Source organism: Mycteria americana, chromosome 6 (assembly GCF_035582795.1).
Source record: "Mycteria americana isolate JAX WOST 10 ecotype Jacksonville Zoo and Gardens chromosome 6, USCA_MyAme_1.0, whole genome shotgun sequence".
Taxonomy (NCBI): Eukaryota; Metazoa; Chordata; class Aves; order Ciconiiformes; family Ciconiidae; genus Mycteria; species Mycteria americana.
Genome location: NC_134370.1, coordinates 20,298,387 through 20,318,479, shown reverse-complemented (window position 1 = coordinate 20,318,479; position 20,093 = coordinate 20,298,387). Strand labels below are relative to the sequence as shown.

General features: G+C 41.7%; 2 protein-coding genes across 6 annotated transcripts in view; one reads left to right on the top strand and one right to left on the bottom strand.

Moving 5' to 3' along the window:
* Positions 1–18,800, bottom strand: part of PANK1 (pantothenate kinase 1) — a 50,060-nt gene extending 31,260 nt beyond the window's left edge. The window contains exons 1-4 of one of the 3 annotated variants that reach the window (XM_075504881.1): positions 18,527–18,799; positions 9,742–9,837; positions 7,225–9,482; positions 4,381–4,490 (exon numbers count right to left, since the gene is read on the bottom strand). The gene's annotated coding sequence lies outside the window, so the exon portion shown is untranslated. Of the gene's footprint in view, positions 1–4,380; positions 4,491–7,224; positions 9,483–9,741; positions 9,838–18,526 lie in introns of all 3 variants that reach the window. The other 2 variants (XM_075504882.1, XM_075504883.1) reach the window with 2 other exon arrangements.
* Positions 18,801–18,905: 105 nt separating this feature from the next.
* KIF20B (kinesin family member 20B) overlaps positions 18,906–20,093 on the top strand; it is a 44,383-nt gene continuing 43,195 nt past the window's right edge. For 2 of the 3 annotated variants that reach the window (XM_075504867.1, XM_075504865.1), the window contains exon 1: positions 18,909–19,068. The gene's annotated coding sequence lies outside the window, so the exon portion shown is untranslated. Of the gene's footprint in view, positions 19,069–20,093 lie in introns of all 3 variants that reach the window. The other variant, XM_075504868.1, reaches the window with a different exon arrangement.

Below are 20,093 nucleotides of genomic sequence, written 5' to 3'. Positions count from 1 at the left end.
AGGAATGGATGAAAACACTTTCCAAACTTTTTGCATTGTGGAAATATTAAGTTTCAAACTAATGTGCTGCTTTATCAAAATGATTTCAGACTGTTGTACTGATGAATATCACAGTAACTAATTTCTGCACTGCAAAATACCACCTTTTTCATATTATTTTTGTTTACACTTGTTTAATTTTGGAATGACCTTTTAGAAAGGTTTTACATACCCTCTTCAGTTTTGATTTCAGAATTCTTCAGCTCTTCTGCAATGTAAACTAAGACAAAGGGAATAAAATTAGAGTATGTTTAATGTATTATGTGATCATCTGTAAGGGTTTAAAATGAAGGAATCTCATGTCCTCAGGTGCATATAGCATTGCTTATTTTGGGCACAAGCAAACTACAGTGCAATCCATTTGGCATTCAGGGGAAAAAGACCTGCGCCTTTTGCATTAATAAAGCTGAAACTGGGAGCAGATGAACTGTCCATCCTATTCTGCATCAGCTGTGAGCCTCAGGTAAAGCAGCACCACATTTCATTAACTCATTGCCTGGTGTAGTGATGTAGACAGCCTGTGCTCTTCTAATATTCTGCACAGGGGCTAAATTGGTAATGAGAAGGTCTCACGTTATACTTAGTATTTGAAAATCTGGAACATCTTAGAAAACACAATCCAGAAGAAATATGACAGAAGTGATAATGTCACCTCCTCAAAACAGGACCAAAAGTAGAAATAAACTGTCCTGCTACTCTCACAGTTGAGCAGTTGGCTCAAGACCTGCTGTCTGCTGGTTTTTTATCCATACTATTTATGAGACAACGCATCACTGCACAACTGACCAAAAGCAGGTATTGTTTTTAAGAGGTACTGCACTCTCTTGCCTTCATACCTCATATACACATTCAGTATGTTACTACCTAGTCTACATCCCTTTATATTAATTTCTGTATATTTTATATATATTTAAGTTGTTGCAAATCAAGAACTAGGTGGAACATACAACATCCATCAATGAAGTCATGGCATGTATTACAGGTTCAGTTTCTAACACTTTGGTGCAAGCAAAGTAAATTTTTCCTCTTCCTTTTATCCTAACTTTCTAAACAAACCCTGTGAGCCAGTTCAGTTTTCAGTCTAACTTGCAAGACAACAATCCAGGTAGAGGTGCAATATTAACAAACAAAACCAAGGACGCTTCCAGTTCTTGCAATATTAATGTTTACTCAGTATTTCTGTCTTCCTTTCTGAACAGGAGTAGGTAGAAACTACTTGTTTATTTTTAAATATTTTCCTATAGATTTCACTGTAAACCAGCAATCTGGTGGGAAAAGGATTACAAACACATAGTATGCTGAAGAATCCAGGACACAAATGGACTCAGAACAGTGAACAGGTCTGCTATACTGACTCACAGAATCACAGAATCGTATAGGTTGGAAAAGACCTTTAAGATCATCGAGTCCAACCGTAAACCTAACACTACCAAGACCACCACTATACCATGTCCCTAAGCACCTCATCCAAACGTCCTTTAAATACCTCCAGGGATGGCGACTCAACCACTTCCCTGGGCAGCCTGTTCCAGTGCTTGATAACCCTTTCAGTGAAGAAAAATTTCCTAATATCCAGTCTAAACCTCCCCTGGCGCAACTTGAGGCCATTTCCTCTTGTCCTATCACTCGTTACCTGGGAGAAAAGACCAACCCCCACCTCTCTACAACCTCCTTTCAGGTAGTTGTAGAGAGCGGTAAGGTCTCCCCTCAGCCTCCTTTTCTCCAGGCTAAACAATCCCAGTTCCCTCAGCCGCTCCTCATAAGACTTCTGCTGCAGACCCTTCACCAGCTTCGTTGCCCTTCTCTGGACACGCTCCAGCACCTCAATGTCTCTCTTGTAGTGGGCGGCCCAAAACTGAACACAGGATTCGAGGTGCAGCCTCACCAGTGCCAAGTACAGGGGCACGATCACTTCCCTAGTCCTGCTGGCCACACTATTTCTGATACAAGCCAGGATGCCACTGGCTTTCTTGGCCGCCTGGGCACACTGCTGGCTCATATTCAGGCGGCTGTCAACCAACACTCCCAGGTCCTTCTCTGCTGGGCAGCTTTCCAGCCACTCTTCCCCAAGCCTGTAGCGTTGCATGGGGTTGCTGTGGCCCAAGTGCAGGACCTTGCACTTGGCCTTGTTGAACCTCATACAATTGACCTCAGCCCATCGATCCAGCCTGTCCAGGTCCCTCTGCAGAGCCTTCCTACCCTCCAGCAGATCAACGCTCCCACACAACTTGGTGTCATCTGCAAACTTACTGAGAGTGCACTTGATCCCTTCGTCCAGATCATTGATTAAGATGTTCAACAGAACTGGCCCCAACACAGAGCCCTGGGGAACACCGCTTGTGACCGGCCGCCAACCAGAGTAAACTCCATTCACCACCAGTCTTTGGGCCCGGCCATCCAGCCAGTTCTTTACCCAGCGAAGAGTACACCCGTCCAAGCCATGAGCAGCCACTTTCTCCAGGAGAATGCTGTGGGAAACCATGTCAAAGGCTTTACTGAAGTCTAGATAGACAACACTCGATAGACAACAACAAGTCTAGATAGACTCACTGCATATTACACATTTGCATGGCAAACACTTCATGGATTATTCCATACCTGCCTGCACCTCAGACACCCAGCTTTCTATTACCTCTGTTTATTTGTTTATAAGCACAGAGAGCCAGGCTGCAATTCTCTAACTCTATGAGTCAGCTTCAGCTAATGACTGCCTTGTGGTTAAGATACTCTGCCACAGGATCAAAAGTGCTGTGCTCCAGCCCTTACAGTTTGAAAACCAACGGAACTAAAAAAAAAAAAACCCGAAACAAAAAACCCCACCCTTTCAGGTTTATTATCATCAGGCAACTTGGCCTGAAATTTTTTAGGAACCTATGAGGATTAGCTCCTCCCCTCTCATTCTGTGGGGCTCCCATATCCCTGGTCTGAGGCTATGCTAAAATAAGCATCAAACAGATGCAGTCCACATGTAAATCCATTACCCAAGCACCAAAAAAAAAAATCTTACAGAGCACCAGTGGTGTTATTCTAATTCAAAGCCAGCCAGCTACAAAGCTTTGGTCACATCTTGGAGAGAAGTGGTAATGAGGAGCACATACACATCTTCTCAAATTACACAAACTGTAGTATGCAATGCAAAGAGTGTAATGAAACAGACTTCCGGCATAGCTGCCTGCAGACTTATGTTCAAGGGGTAGCTGGCACTCTGCCATTCCTGTTTATATTTCCATTCAGGTTACTTCTATGTTTATCCTGTTTCTATATTACAGGAAAGTCATACTAGTTCTTATTCAATTTTATCCCTTTGAAAATAAAGCAAATACACTACTGCTTAATAAATTAACATTAAAATATTAAGAACATTCCTTGCAAAAAATCAGGTATTTGTCTTAGGTATATTCACGTTATCACATATCAAAAGGAAAGCGCCAAGTCTAGGAGTCCAGTATTTCTTTCTAATTTCTTTTCAGAACTGGGAAAAAACCCATACTTTTTTGGCATACGCAGGACCTTCGGTAGACATGTGTTAAAAATATATTTTAATGCTCTTTTTCCCTTACTTTAAATTGCAGGACTAGAAGACCACCAGTCAAACATTAACTATATAATGATAAATGATAGATGTGTAAATCAAATGGGACAAAACAGCTCTAAAACTGTGTAGAAATCTTATCTGGAAAATGCAATGACAGAGTATTTAAAAAGGGACTCAAAGGGCTCTAGTATTATCAGTGTGATCACAGGAAAGCTAAGCCTTGTGACAACAGCTAGCTAGCATGAGAATCCTGCTTTCCCCAAACACTAACGCATCTGAGAGGGGAAACTGACTGCAGATGACAGAGGAAGTGAAGGGCATAAATTTAGTCATATGCCTAAATCTTTGCCAGATTGAGGCCAAGAAAGATTATATCGAGACTATCAGTTCCTTCCCTCCCCACCCACCACCTGGTGCAGGCTCCTTTCAATTATGCCTTCTGTGACACTTAAACAAAACCTGTTGATTTAATGAAGAAAAGACCTGTTCCCCTGCACAGAGTTGAAGCTCACCTCCCCTTCACTTTCATCAAGGGAGAGAAAGATGGAGAAAGGCACTCTGTCTAAGCAGGAACTTAGCTTTGGTGGTCTGAACAGCCCTCAGGAGGAATGTTCTTTCACTTCACTGATGACAAATAGGGCATAGATAGATCTGGCCCAAGCACCAAGCTGAGTGTCCAGGCAAAGCAGTATGAATGCTCCCTGGAAAAAGTTGTCTGAACTAGAACATGACTTGCATATCTAACAACAATAGCCAAGACTAGGGAACAACAGTCAGAAGAGTACATAGGTGTAGTCTGGTCTTACCAGCCTGCCCATCCCTGTGGCCATTTGCAGTGGCCTAAGTGGTTTCTACAGTTATCCTCTGGAAGTTCTGAGATGAGGTTAGAGATTGTGGTTGCCGTCTTTCATCCCAACTGAAAAAAAGCATGCAGCAGTCACAAAACAGTGAGAACCTTTTCCTTCTAAAACCTTCCCTGCCAATACCTCTGTTTCTCTGTGTCCAACTAGACAATTGCAATTTAATTTGCAGGTGCATTTACTCTCCACAACTTTAACTGATCACTGGCAGAGCTGTTGGTGCCCTTCTTCTACAGGAAACAAAAACCTTCAGTGCCTTAGTTCAGCTATTTCAAATAAAACTACCCAAATTAGTAAACATTTAAAATCTAGTCCTTGATTATTACTTAGGAGTACAAGCCAGTGAAGATAAAATAGATGTTAGAAGTGAATCATCTTTTTTTCCATGCCATAGTTTCTATTCTGCAGTGAGTTTGTAAAAAAGGAAAAGCCAGGTAATGGATTCAAACTATTAAGTATGTAAAAAGCTAAAAATCTCCTTTCAAATATACTCTCCTTTGCTCCCATCCACTCTATCTTGTACCTAAGTATTTGCTTCAGTGTACTGCTGCTTATCTTTAACTATCAAAATTAAATATACAAAATGTAATTGGAAAACATGCAAGTTCACAACCTACTGATTGAGAAATACTGTTCATCGTCATAAAAAAAAAGATTGCAACAAGTGGCAGAGCATTTGGTAGAGAAAACAATGGCCTTTGCTCCTGACTGCTCCCCCATAGAAAATTACCCTCATGTTTGTATACATACTGGTTTTGCTTGGCTGAATGCCTTCACTTTCTTTTCAACTCAGCATTTTTACATGGTCCTTCATAATGCCATCAGGAGGGAAGTGACAGTTTCAAAGCAAGCACTTTGAAAGACAATAGAATGGCTGACAATTACAAAAGTCTCTCTCTTCCTCATTCAGCACTGCCACATCTGAAGAGGAGGAGAAACTGGTTCTCCTATCAATACCCATCTGCACAGAGATTTTTCACTGGCATTGATCTGTATTCCCAGAGCTTAAATGCTGACATGAAATTCCCATGGATATTAATGATTACAAATCAGGTAATGACAGGGAACCAGACTTTCTATGCCTGTACATGGAAGAGGAAAAAAAGGCATCTCTCTCAACTATTCTAGCTAGACACACATATCTCCAATGCAGACAAAATTGGCTTACTCCTCTAACCTGGGAGGGAACACAGAGTGTCCATCAGAGGGTAGAAAGGACACAGAGCTTTTATTTTCCTTCTTCCAAACTAGTCCACAGATGGGAATCACTGCCAAATGGAAGCACACCACACCTTTGGTATTTATTCTCAACCACCTTCAGTAGCAGGGAAGCATATGTCTGTCATTCAGGTAATGGATTCAAACTATTAGGTATGTAAAAAAGCTAAAAATCTCCTTTCAAATATACTCTCCTTTGCTCCCATTCACTCTATCTTGTACCTAAGTATTTGCTTCAGTGTTGCTGCTTATCTTTAACTATCAAACTTAAATATACAAGCATTTAAGCACAGGGTTAAGTCCAAACACCACAACTAATCTGGAGTTAAAACTTTAGTACTTGAACAATATGACTTTGCTTTCAGATAGATAAACCAAAGATTTTTTTAGGTTTTTGATGCTGAAAAGATGTTCAGTATGTCCTTGTGAGATTAAACTGAAACCACAAACAATAAAACTCAAATGCTAATCTTTTTAAAAATATCTTTTTTTATCCATGTTTGCAAAGAATGAGAGTCTTGTGTAGGAAGGGGCTGTGCTATAAATGACAAATCTGTTCCTAAAGGCTCCAACTACCTAGTAACAAAGAAAGGAAACAACCAAACATTATGCTAACATTGGGTTGGTTTGCCATAGTTACATCCTCTGATATTTCTGGGACTGGTGACCTTTCAGAGTAAATATTACGGTGAATAGTCTGTTCTGTGCAATGCATTTCGTTTTGTTTCAAGAGGCCAATTTAGAGCTTTCAGGTTTTCACAAGGTCAATACAAACTATGTACACACGAAAAAAGAAAAACAGAACTATAATCATAGACTTCTGTCTTCTCATTAGATACATTGGGAAAAAAAACCCCAAACAATAGAAAGTAAATTCCAGAGTCTCTCCTGCATAGAAGGCAACTTGCATTTCACTGCATGAATCTTAGTGTCACCAAAATATTTGTTTTCTTGTAATAAAACATAACTAATACAAGCACACACTTGGTCTAACAGGAATTTAAGACTCAAAGAGACCATCTGGGTCATCAAAACAAGTTCTTTGAATCAATGATTAACCTAAAAGGGTCTAAGAAACATATATGCCAAGTACCATGGAGCACAAAAGATATTGTATTGTCTCGTAACATATGACTGAACACCTCGGGACCAAAGCATTATTTTGACACTCATATATAAAGTCCTAATTATATACATTTATTGTTCTTTTTAACCTGGGATGGTAAATCAGACTCCTTGATCTCATGAACACTGCTAACCAAATTTGTTGTATTTATCCTTAATTTTGACATGGAAGTCAGATAAAGAAGCTACAGAGTTACTTTTGGTACCAGTGATTTCACACATGGGAAGAGAAAACAAAAGCATTGTGTATCTCCTGTAAAACAGGAGACAAAGATACCTTTTTTGTTTACAAAACCTCTGTATGTCCAATGAAAACAGAACAGATAGGGCTAAGACATCAATCTCTTACTTTTTGCCTGACTGCTCTACAAGTAGCAAGCACCAATTGATTTGCTTTTCCTCCATTTATAAAATTTACTTAAAATACCAAAGGAGATTGTATCTTACCTTCATTCCATTTCCTCTTAGAAGGAAGGGAGGGTGGGGGGGAGAAGACAACGGAACAAGTACACAAGCCAGAAAGGAAGGTACAGCTACCACATCAGATGAAAGTATAAGGAAAATACTCCTGCAGTGGTTACAAGGCATCAGTGGTCAAGGATCGAAAATAAAGAATCCCCACAAATCACATGACATGATTTAGCCTCCATTCACAGGCACAACCGAAATCTAGTATAAGCTGGAACTGATATGCCTGACCTAAAATCCTAAACCAAGAAAAGTTGTCTGATTTATGACCTCCTTATCATTGCCAGTTTTCAGACCTTAGATCATCCTAGAACATATAAACTAAACAATGCACACATAAACCAAGTAATTTTTAGAGTGGATTAATTCCCACATTTTGAGGCAAATGCAAACAGCACTGGATTGACACATCATGACTGTTTTCATAGGATTAGCGCAGACTACCTAATCAATGAAAACATTTAAAAAAAAAAAAAAAAAAAAAAAGAGAGAGATCTCTTTCCTGCAGAGAGAAATCAGGCTGGAACCCTAGTTTCAGTGAACTTGAAAGTCTGTAGTTAAAACAAAAAACCCCAATTCTCCGCCTCTATTCACCAACCAAGTTTAAATTTGATTATAAGCAGATTGATTTCAGTCACAGCACAGACGGGCATAAGGAAAAAGGAAGAAGACATTAACATAGTTCTGAATTTAAATACTTTGCACATATGTATTGCTCTGTACCCACAGATCTTCAGACACTTCACAAACTGTGAATAACTGCTCTTCTCACCTCCCATTTAAAGAAACAAAAGCAACAATGCTAAAACAAAAAGTAGTGAGAGCTGAGAAAGGACTTGCAGACAGGTCTCACCTCCAAACTAAAACCCGTATTTGGACCAGTTTGACCCAAAATGGAAATTAAAATAACCATGTTCCCCAACTGGAAAATTTAGTTGCAGTATTCCAGAGTAATTTTCAGATTTTTAACTAATTTGCCTAGGCAGGGTCAGTGTTGAAATGGGAATCTGAAAGACTTCTGTTTGAAAAACATCAGAATATCTTAATTTTCTTAAAAGGAATTCCCATTTTTCTCAGCCATAGATTCAAGAAACAGCTTCAGTTCCCCAGAAATTGTATTCTCAGCAAAATTGGCTATTAATCTAGCAATGCTTTGGGTTGGCCAATTAGCAGTCAAACTTACATTTCATCAGACAGAACATGCTGTCTTCCATTTGATATGGCAGGGCCCTGGAAAGACTCCTCCTTCATGACGCTTATTGAAAACAAGATCCATTTAGGTTTAAAAACCAAACAAATAAACAAAAAAGCCTTGCTTGCAGTTTCAGCAAATTAACTCATCAGTATTAGCTTCCTTTGTTGAAGCTTCTTGAGCCTATTGGAAATACACATTTTCAATTCACTAACGTTTTGCTGTTCTGCTTGTAAAATTCAGTGAAAAGCTACCTATTTATCTTTGCATGTACATCCACATAAGTTATGTCATTTGGCCGTTACCAGTGTGATCAAAGTTCTAGGCACACAGGTTACTGACCTCAAAACACGCTGTTTGAAATCCTTGTTTGACATAATTTGTGTTATTCTCTATGTCAATAGCTATTTGATCTGTTGTCTACTATATTTACAACTGAACAAAATAAAGAGAATAGAAACGACTACTCAATGCAGTTTTCTTAAGACATTCTCCTGTCTCAGTACAGGAATAATTTCAGCTAAATTAGCAAATAGACTACTTTTTTAAGAATAAGGATGTATAGGTATCTGCAATGAACATGAATAATTTCTGATGTTATTAGAAACTTAAATTGCCAGTTTAAGAATTATAGTTGAGAAACACGAACATCTCATTAAAATGGGCCAGACTTTCCCCTTCATTACTTCAGCTGAAAATCATTCAGAACTATTACAATAAAATTGTGTGCCATATTTTCATTGCATGATGAATGTCCAACATGGAGGTAACATCTGACTTCTTTAGGGAAGAGTGTATGTATAGCCCAATGACACTGGGTTCCCAGCAACCAGTGACACTGAACTTTAATATGAGTTAATGATACAGAGGAAGGACAGGAACAAAGGGAACTAGGGAGGAAAGGGGAAGATGAGGAACAGACTTGCCTAATAAGAGGCCAGCAATCCCAAGTTTGTGGTCTGTGTTCTCTTCCCATCATAGGCAGGCATCGGCATTACTCGTGGTTTCATCAGATCAGACCTGCATTGTGATACCACCTTACAAACTGCAGCCAATGAGGAGGAGGGAGGACGGGGAGAGAAAAAGAAACAAAACAGAGAGAGAGGGTTACAGCCAACAATATGGTACTATATCCATCCCAAGCAAAGATGGCATGGATCTTCCCATCATCCCCATATCAATGTTCCCAATAATATTCATCAAACAATTTATTAAGAATTCTGAGGTGAAAAGTTTATTCATAGGAATGTTCCTGTGATGAGGCTTTAATAAATCACAGTTCCTGGATGGAAGGAAATACATACCACATTAGATTTTCCTTGCCCAAGTTCACTGCTGAGATTTTTGGTGGCCATGGCTGCTTTAGATACCCAGTACCTAGGTATACCATCTACCTAAAACTGAAAACAAAACATCAGATAAAAAAAATTTGGCAAGTGTAACACAACCTCAAGCAGCACTGTGGCATAATTTGCAGGGTATAGCTACATGTTACACCTGAAATCAAGCCTCATGTTTATTTGTAAGAGCAACAGCCATCTGATTAAAACAATAACAAAACTATAGCATCTATTTCTGAACCACTTGTCTTGGATAATTAATTTGCCAAGAGCATGAGTCACCCAGTTAGAAATTAGTTCGAGAATGACTCATTTCTAACTTTATACTACTATTATCCTTAAAATAAAAGGATTCCTCCCTTACCCCTGAATTGTTGCATGTTTTGGTTCTTTTCACAATGCCAAAATCTGCTTTATATAGAATATTTGGATTAATTGTTGGAATAATTATCTTCATTTTATAATGCCATTCACCCAGAAAGATCTTACAGTGCTTTATAAATGTGAGTGTATTCTTCAGTGCACCCACATATATGATGAAGCGTGGTGGCACGACAGTACTTGGCAACACTATACAAAAGCACCTGACTGGAACTGCAGTCAGATCCTATAATCTGTTGAAACAGCAAAAGGAAATTCAGATACACAAAACTGAATTACTAACAATGGAATTTTACTGTTTACATCTCAGAGTTTGCAAAATGGGGTATATTCTGACTACAGAGGGTCAGATCAGCCAGTGCTTGGTGATACTCATCATTTCAGTGGAAACCTTTCAGTTTCTTCAGATTTCAGCTGTGAGAAAACTTTCAGAAACAGCCTGGGCTGTTTCAAAACTCTGCTTATCCTTGGCTGCAGCATGTTGTGACAACATCAGGCAGGGCAGCATCAAATTGAGAACAGTATGTTGAACCACATTTGGAAATACTCCCTCTCCAGCTCTGCAAGTCTGGGTATGTCCAAAGGCTGCAGTCCAGCCAGCCACCTGCATATTTGACTCCTTGATGAAGAACTGCCAAAGATGCAACTTCGCAAGCAATTTAGCCAATCTAAGACTGCCTAACAGAAGAGAAGCAGCCCTGCCCTTTTGTCCTGCCAGCATTTCTGCCTGCTTTTCTGCTGTCCCAGCACCTGTTTGGCCACGTAGATCTACTTGCTGATTTGGCTGAAAATAATGGTATAAGAATGTGTTTAAAAAATAAGCTGCTCATTAATCCACTTGTTGAGAAGCAACTGAGACTTCATGAGTTTTCGTCATCTTCATCTGCTGGTCCGCTCCCTGCCTTCTGTTTTTCCTACAGGATGGGCAATGCCCAGCCCAAAATGCTAATAAAATATAAGCTTAAAGAAAAAAAAAAAAAAAGACAAGCTCAGACCAAACCAGGAAATGTCCTGGGCCATGTGCTATTGTCAAAGAGCCATTATTTTCAAGTCCTTTAAAGATAAGTCCCTAGTTAAGAAACTTGTTCTCTAAATGTCCATTTCTTGTCCTGTTACCATGCTGTAGGATAACCGTGTCACCCAATACTAAACATTAATTTTGATATCTAAACTAAGACACTAGTGAAGAAAACAAGGTTTCTCCAGAGGGCAATTCAGGTTATGGTTATATTGCTTAGCTGTACCATGTAGCATAACTGCGCTTCCAGAACAAGAATTTAATTTAGGCCTGAAACTGTTCTGAGCATTTCTCTCCACTGGCTCTACAGGAAGCCCAAGTTAAAACATCTGAAGGTCACTGGTATGCCTATCCCACTCCAATCGCATCTTCACATGAGTTCAAGGAGAAGCCCCGAGCGCCCAAAGCCATGATGACATTCAGAGGAATGGCACATAATGTCAGAGAACAGCACTAGTTTCTGAGGTCAAGACAGACAGTTGACACTTGCCAAGAATAAAAGAAGTCTTGGGTGTCAGAGCCAGAAAGATGAGTAATACTACACTGAAATACTGTAATGGCTACACTGTAACATATCCTGCTCCTTGGATTTAGCCCATGTTACACAAGCAGTAAGCTTCTTGCTCTTGAACCACATCTTTTTGAGGCACCTTATATTTTTGAGACACAGAAGTGTCCAGTCTTCTGGGTTCTACACAGAACTTATATATATATATATATATGTACACACATACCCCTTTAGTGGAAATCTTTCAGTTTCTTCAGCTATCAGCTATATATCTGATGTATATTTAGATACATCTTGATATCTTGGCCAGTTTCCCTAGTTCAGAACTGCATTACTCTAAATATGTATTGGCTCCACATTCCAATTTATCTTGCTAGGTTTCTAGTAATATGACAGAACAACAGTTGAGAATGTAACGATCAACAGAATGTCTTTGGTAAATTTTTCTGGGGCTGTTCTGAGGACTCTGGGACCATTAGACAGCTATTTACAGCCTGTATTTTATGTAACACTACAAAGGAAGAAACAGTATTCTCAAAAAAGTAATCCTGAGGATTAAAGCTTGAATTTCTTACACCATGAAGAATTTCCATAAGCAGCCTGGAACTGAAATAAAACTTCTGAAACCTCAATTGAAATAAAACTCGAACATATGTTTAATTTTAGGAAAGTCAGTCCTGAGATTTTACCTTTAAATTATGGTTACCCATGTTGGTATTTATACAGCTCTGTGGATGATTGAAAAAAAATCAACAACACATGGAGAGAAATAAAATTTTACTAATAAGATTTGGAATTCATCCCCAGCCCTTAACCTGGAGGTTACAAGCTAACACGCTGTCTGCAAAGAAAATAATTAACAACACGTATGGCAAAAAGTGGCAACAGGCCTAGTCCCAGACTTAGAGCTAAAAAGACATTATGCAAATATTTGCAGAACTTAGGCAGAGGTTTAGAAATAAAAAAAATATGAAAAAAAAAAAGAGGGGGCATTTCAGGGAACCAAACAAAATTTGGATACACAGTTCAAACACCCCTCATGAAATATAAGCAGCATATATGAAAAATATTTTCTGAAGCAGCCAATGTTTCTGGACTGTATCTGTCCTTCTGTATCAACAATACTACCCTATTTTTATGTCCAAAGGATATAAGGACTTGAAATCCATAGGAAAACTAAGATGCAAGATCCTGGCTATGTGAAAACAGTGGCAAATGTCATACTGACTTCTCTAAGCACAGGATTCAATTTATTATTTCAGCTGTAGAGCCATTTCCAACAGTATGTCCTGAGACATTAGTATAAAGTTGACTAGGAGGGAAGAATATTACACACCTAGTCAATACCAACCATCAGTCTTCCTGCTTGTGGATTCTCTGTCAAAGTTTTCCAATTATGTGATTACTAGTAGCTCAAAAATGCCCAATTTACATGATTCAGCTTGATCACAACCCAAAGTGAGACAGTGTGCTGAGTCTGGTTGGGATGGAGTTAATTTTCTGGGGCACATCACAAATGCCCCAGAAACTATGTTTAGCAACCAGTTCTATGGAAAAGCCATATATAAGACAGCACACAATTTAAGACTAGCCATCTTTTCTTGTATAAATACACTTTCACAAAAAAGCCTTTGACTGTATGTTTTCTAAACAATAGTTTTACTATTCACAACATGTATCTTAGACACCTGATAACTAACTACACTATTCACTACATGACTATAAATCAGTCAGACAAAACAGCTGATACATTTATAGGACAAATACTTGTGTCACAATGTGAAAACAGTTCTTAACATTTTCGCCAATGGAGGCCACTTTTGCTGTTACATTGACTAACAGGATATTGTGGTGTTTGGCCTAATCAGCCGACTCATGTCTAAATGCTTCAGCCCCTTTCACCAATAAAGAAGCAAAATACTTAGCCATCACTAGCGGTCTTATAGCATCTGTTGCCAGAGTTACAGAAAGACCCTAGAAAAGGCAGAAGAAAAAAAGTAGATATTTTTTTTTTCCCCTCCAGTTAGTAAAGCTTCAGTTTCCTTTGGTAGTAAAACATATATAAATATATATACACACACACACAAAATATTTCTCAATTATTATTCATCTTGACAGCCTATTAAATTTTACTCCAAACTGGCAGTTCAGATGAGTAGGGTATATCATAGAAACATATTTTATCATCATTTATGCTGTGATGATGTTAAACAGCCACTGTGAGGTTAAAAATCCCACTATATTAGGAAAACATGAGTAACTGCCCTAATGATCCTGCCTTGATAAACTTCCTGTTCATAATAACACAAGATTTAAATATGGATGGGTGGGTGGAGAAAATATATGGCACACTAATACAGAAAAAAATTAACTGCATTACTCATTCCTCAGAATATCCAAGCCATTCACTTGCTTTAGTTGCTAGAGCCAGTATAGAACACTATCACTATGAGGCACTACATTACACATGCCTATTAAAGAGTTGTTCAAATTAAAATAACCTGAGAACCTAAGTACACTCATACACTTGGTAAGCATAATGATCCAAGACACACAATTATGTCTTCAGGTATGGTTCAAGCCTGTTGATGAGAGGTAGGTTCCGATTTCAAAATGCTAGATCTGCCCTTCAAAACGGTGATTATTTATATTACTGTATTACAGAGAACAACCGATTTTGAAACTTTTTGGTTTAATTACAAGATTAAGAGGTTGGTTACAGCTGAAATTATCTCTTTAGCTCATCAGAGAATTATGCAATAATTCAAAGAGGGACAGAAGGAATAACCAGAGGGTTGAGAGAGAGGCAGGAAGAAAGAGCAATAGCTTTTCTGTCTCAGTTGCAATCTTTCCAAAGACTAAGTCTTGACTTATATTTACTGAGATGTATTTTGTTCAGTTTGCCTATTTCAAATCTTCTCCTGTGTAAGGCAATACAGTTCCTGCTCAAGGAGTAATACTGTTTGCCATGCACAGGTTTTCAAATGAAGCTATGAAGATTTAAAAACGATATGCTGAGCACATGTAGCACATTTTCATTACAGAAAACACTGGCATAGGACCAGGTGGCCTCACTGCATCTATGAGAAGCACACATATGGCAGTACCTAAACAAGCCTTCTTAACACAACCATATCTCCAGCTGTGAGCTCCCTGTCTCTTCTGTCCTCAGTGAATGACTTTCTGAACAACCATGACCACAGAGCACAGGCAACCCCAACACCTTACTTGCTGGAGAAGCCAGCCCTGGCCCTGGGAAGCAGCCAGAGGCCAAGCATCAAGGCCCAAGTCCAGCACCAGGTGCTACGGCTTGCCTCCAGCTGCCGTCAGCGATCCTCTCCTTCCTCCCCAGGCTCCTGGCTGGCTATCTCACACTAGCACGTGCTCCTCGAGCCCCCTCTTTGCCGGTGGATCTATAATTCATTTTCCAGACTGTATTTTATGCTCCCAGATCACCTCAGGGGAGTGGCCTGATGACCATCTGCAAGCTCCTTCCAGTAACAGTTTCCTCCCACCCCGCCTGAAAACCCGCAATTACTCAGTTAAACCAAATTAGCCACAAAACAGCCGCAGCATTGGCAGGCTGGGCGCTGGCAGAAAGCCCCTGGCCCCCCGGGAAAGGGCCCCACGCCCCGGCCAGCCGTCCTTCGCCGCCCGCCTCGCTACAGTGGCTGGAGACGCCGCCGGGGCCGGCTCCGGTGCCCGGCCCCGCACCGCCGCGGGGCTCCTGCGGGCCGCCGCCCGCCCTGCACAGCCGGGCCCCGCCCGCTCCCGGCCGGGGCCACCCAGCCCCGCCGCGATCTCCCGGGCCCCGACGCCGTCACCTGCCCCCGGCGCGAAGCCTTCCGAGCCGTGGACCGCCGGCGGCCGCGCCCGGCTCCCCCAGCAGGCCCCGGGCCGGGCGCCTTCCGCCGAGGGTCGGCCCGAGAGCCCGGCGGGGTCGGGGCGACGGAGGGCGAACTGCAGCCTCGCTCTCTGCCGGGGCGGCTCCCGCCAGCGCTGCTGGGCGAGGAAGGCCAAGGCCCTACCTCTGGACATGGCTGCGAGCCTCACGCTCAAGGCCGCACCACCTTCTCTCCCGTAATTAATTTGACGTATGTACGTGTCCGTTGGAAGAAAGAAACGCTGTGCCCGTCAACTTGCACGGGATGGCAACGTGAACATTTGTTTGCTCTCGGGTGACCACCTCTGTGCTGCTCGGTTCAAGGGAAAGCTTGAAGGTATGCATGCTAATGTGCAAAAAGCAGACTGACAAACCCATGCCATTTTTCTCTTAAGTTTGTGACCTTAAAGCTAGTCTTGCTGTTTCAGGTAACATGACACCAACTTTTACAGAAAACCAAAAGCAGATGTTTTAGGAGGGATGAGCAGGAAACAAGCAAATAGGTAAAGAATCAAAAGTCAGCCATAGAAAAATTATACTGAACGAACTGGGAAATGGGAGACTGAAGAAGTAGCTCATTGCTTAAAAGAGATGATAAAGAAAAACATACCTATATTACTGAAGAAAAATAAGCAAATGAACCACCTGCAAAGTCATGAGTTCATAAAATCAGCTGTATATGCATTAGAAATAATGTCACCTGAAGGCACCTGATGGGAGTCAGACAGTGAGGGTACCACTTTATAGGTTCAAATTAAAGGAAGTGTGAAATGCATCCACATGACATGTGCGAATAACGAGATAAATGACAAGCGCTGTCCTGAAAGATGGGTGAAAAGGGGCTGACATGGCAGACTACCAAGAAGATAATGTAACACACCATTTTCCTCCAAGATACCTGTGTGACAAGGAATGGGAGCTTTCTGTGCCAGTTGGCTCCAAATGAACTCTGCAGAAGAAGGACTTCCCGCCCAGCCAGGACGGGAAGGCAGCGCTGTCAGGGCAGGGGGAAGCACAGTAGAACCAGGAGCGCCAAGGGAAAACTGAAGTAGTTTGTTAATTCATGGGAAAGGTGAGTTGAGTACAAAGAAGCTGAAGCCAGTCCTGGTTTAGATGCTGCTCAGATGTGCTGAAGGATGCTGGGCCTAGTCCCAGTGGTGTTGACCGTGTCTCTAATTACTTCTGATGGCAATGTAAAAGCTAGCTGAGATATGCTGTCTCATAGGGCATCATCTCATCACTCAGATGAGTAGACTATCCACACATTTTGAATCCTGTCCCAAATACAAGGTAATGGTGAGAGTTCTAACAAGTCATTTATAAAAAAATCTTTTTCCCTTGGAGAGTGGCAACCTTGCTCCACAAGTCATAGAGAATTTGGAAAGAAACATAATCCAATTTCAGGGGCGAATGAGTTAACAGTTTTGGCAGCAGATATTTTTGTTGCAACTGGCTGTCCTTGCACAAACCACTTTAAGGAGAATATATTGGTGGAAAGCCATAAAGGCTATTTACATAGATGGAGTTTCATCATCTCCCACTCCAAAACAGGCTGGGTTGGTTATGCTGATCTAATGTTTTCTTTATCATGGTTTGTGTGAGACTAGAAGCACATGTTAGCTTGTGTTTTAGTTTGCCCTTTTAGTGTGCTGGTGGTAGTCCTTTGAGATACTAGTTTAAATTATGCACCATATGCAGTATTATAAAAGCAGTTTCAGAAATTTAATATTCAAACCAACCCAAAATATTGCTTGTACCATAAGCTTTGTTATGCCCCAACTTAGAACAATTTTCTTCAGGAAATAGCCCTCAACCTTGTTAGGAATATACCTTGCAAAATATTCTGAGAAGATCTTCAGTTTTCCTTTCCAACAAGTGGAAGAGAACAACTTTCAGATTTGCTCCCAGGAGCTAATTTTTCCCTTTCTTTGAGAGCCATTCTCAGTCATTTCCTGGTATGAAAAAGGTGGTTTGGCATTATGTTAGTTCAGTAGTTTGAATTCACTGTTCTATTCAGGATAGAAACTAAGATACTTTTTTAAAAGTTAGCATAAGTCTTAAAGAATGTCTACAAGAGCTTTTCAGTTTTGTTTGGCAAACAGTTTCAAATTCAATGTTGCATCATTTTCTGCTGTTAAAACAGACCAACTCTTGCAACACAGCCTGCATCCGAACTGAAATCAAGTACGCATCTCTTACTGATATGACATAGCCTCTGTTTAAAGAAAGATGGGATTTAATCTTAAAGACAACCTCATCAGAGCAGCTGTTACAGGATCTGTGTAGAATTATTCTTTTACAGAATTGTTTGTACTAGCTGGCATTCTTTTCTTCAAATTAAAGACAAATGTTTAGGTTTGGTAGTTACTGACTACATTCAAGTTACTTTTCCTTCTATTTCAATTTAAAACAGGCAGACATTCCTTATTAAAGTTCAAAGAATTCCTGTCTGAGTCTAAAGAGAAACTTACGGTGATTTTTGTTACCAAAACCTGTGCATTTCCATACCCTGAGGTTCTAGAAAAGGACGATTTGTTTGGCGTTATGACACTGTTTTGAAAATAAAGCCAAAGTATTTCTCTCTTTGCTGTTTAAAAAATCAAATCTCTATCACACAACGTGGTACCAAACAATAATTTCCACCTGGGGAAGGTTTTAAACAAAGATACCTTACTAAGTGTTTTCCACAGTTGTCACTCTGTCAGTATTGTAATCCAGGGTGAAGAACAGGCACAGCCTGAACTGAAAACCAGAGTTTCGCAATTCTGCTAATCCCTGCTCTGATATAGGGCATCTGCAGCCTGAGGAGGTCACCTGGCCTCTTCCCTTTCGCTACCTGCAAACAGTGATTATCCTGTTTATATACAGACTGCAAAGCCTCAGCTTGCCTCCCAGCCTATAACGCCTATAGAAATAGCATCACTGTAATCACCCGGAGTATCGACAAGCTTGAACTTACATATATCTTTCTGCCAGACCCGAGGGAAGCAAAGCCCGGGCACTGCAGACGGCGAGGCGGGCAGGTGAGGGCAGGCCGCGGGGCAGGCCCGGCGAGGCCAGGGCGCCTTCCCGTGGCAGTCGAGGTCCCGCTGCCGCTGAGGGGACAGGCCCTGACGGCTCTAGGTGCGTGCAGTACAGAAGTCTCAGTGAACACCCCCTCGTAGCCCCACAGCAAAGCCCAGCCGCCGCCTGAGAGGAAACCTCCCCCCGCACCGCCAGCCAGGCAGGTCGGCCCCGCCCCGCTCCGCTTTTACCGCCCCATCGAGACTACGCTTCCCGCCGTACCTTTCGCCGCAGCGACGTCCGCCCTCCCAGAAGGCCGCGCGGCGCCGCGCACTGCCATTGGTCGGATTTGAAAAGAAGCCGCGGCCGTGCCGGTTACGCTGTACCGGTGAGCGGCGGTCGTTGCCTGGACAGGTGAGGGGAGCGGCGCGGCGCGGGGTTGCCTTCGTCTGGCGGGGATCGGCGGCTGGGCCCGCCCAGCGTGGCGTAGGCTCTCAGGTAAGTCCCTGCGGGTTGCGGGGCTGCTGGGCTTTCGCTTGAGGAGGGAAGGAGGCGATGGTTGCGGCCTGGGGGTCGCGGAACTAGGAAGAAGTGTGGGTGGTCTTCGTGGCGGGCGGTGCTGAGGCCTCTTCCCCTCGCTTCTCCCTGCCGCGGTCGTGGTTACTAGCATCACGGGGGATGAAAAGTCACGGGGGGTGTGTTGCGTGTGTGAAAACTTTTCGGTACTGCTGCGGGGCGTGCGAGTCGCGGGTAACGCCCGGCCGAGGGCCGTGATGCTGGCAAAGCCATGCGGCAGTGTGCCATAAGAACGGAAAAACAGTGCAAAGCCTTGACGTGAAGGATTGATATTTGCAGAGGGAAAACTTTTCCTTTTAATTTTTTTTTTTAAGTGTAAGGGCTGATGCTTTATGTTTTATATAAGCTGCTAGGCTTATTGTGTGGTTTGGAGCCTTTTCTACCCTTTCTTGTACTGCCTGACACAGCTACAGGCTGCGTGTGTACTGTGACCACACTTCGCTGCGTGTGTACTGTGACCACACTTCGCTGCGTGTGTACTGTGACCACACTTCGCTGCGTGTGTACTGTGACCACACTTCGCTGTGTGTGCCACTCTGGATCCCCTTCTCTTAGGGTGTCTGCAGCATTAAAATCTGGTGTCATGATAAGCAGAGTTACAACAATGTATCCCAGTATACAAGTATCTTCTAGTGGCTACAGTCAGACAATATACCTGTTTACACCACAGTATCTAAGTTAATTATAGTGCTGTATGACAATGTGGAGACAGATGGGCAGTCTGCATCTTGGGTTATGCATGCTGTCAGTGGTTGAATGTTACTGGTCTGAGTGCTGGGCTCATGTGAAGGCTTTCAGTTTCAGCTTTGCATACATAGCTTAATGTTGTCTTTTCCCTCTTATGTGAAGAGGCACAGAATGAGAGCATAATCTTGACAAATGACACTTTAAAATAAGCCTATATTTTTAAAGCAACTAAAATGTCAGTTATCTAACAAATGTGTTTC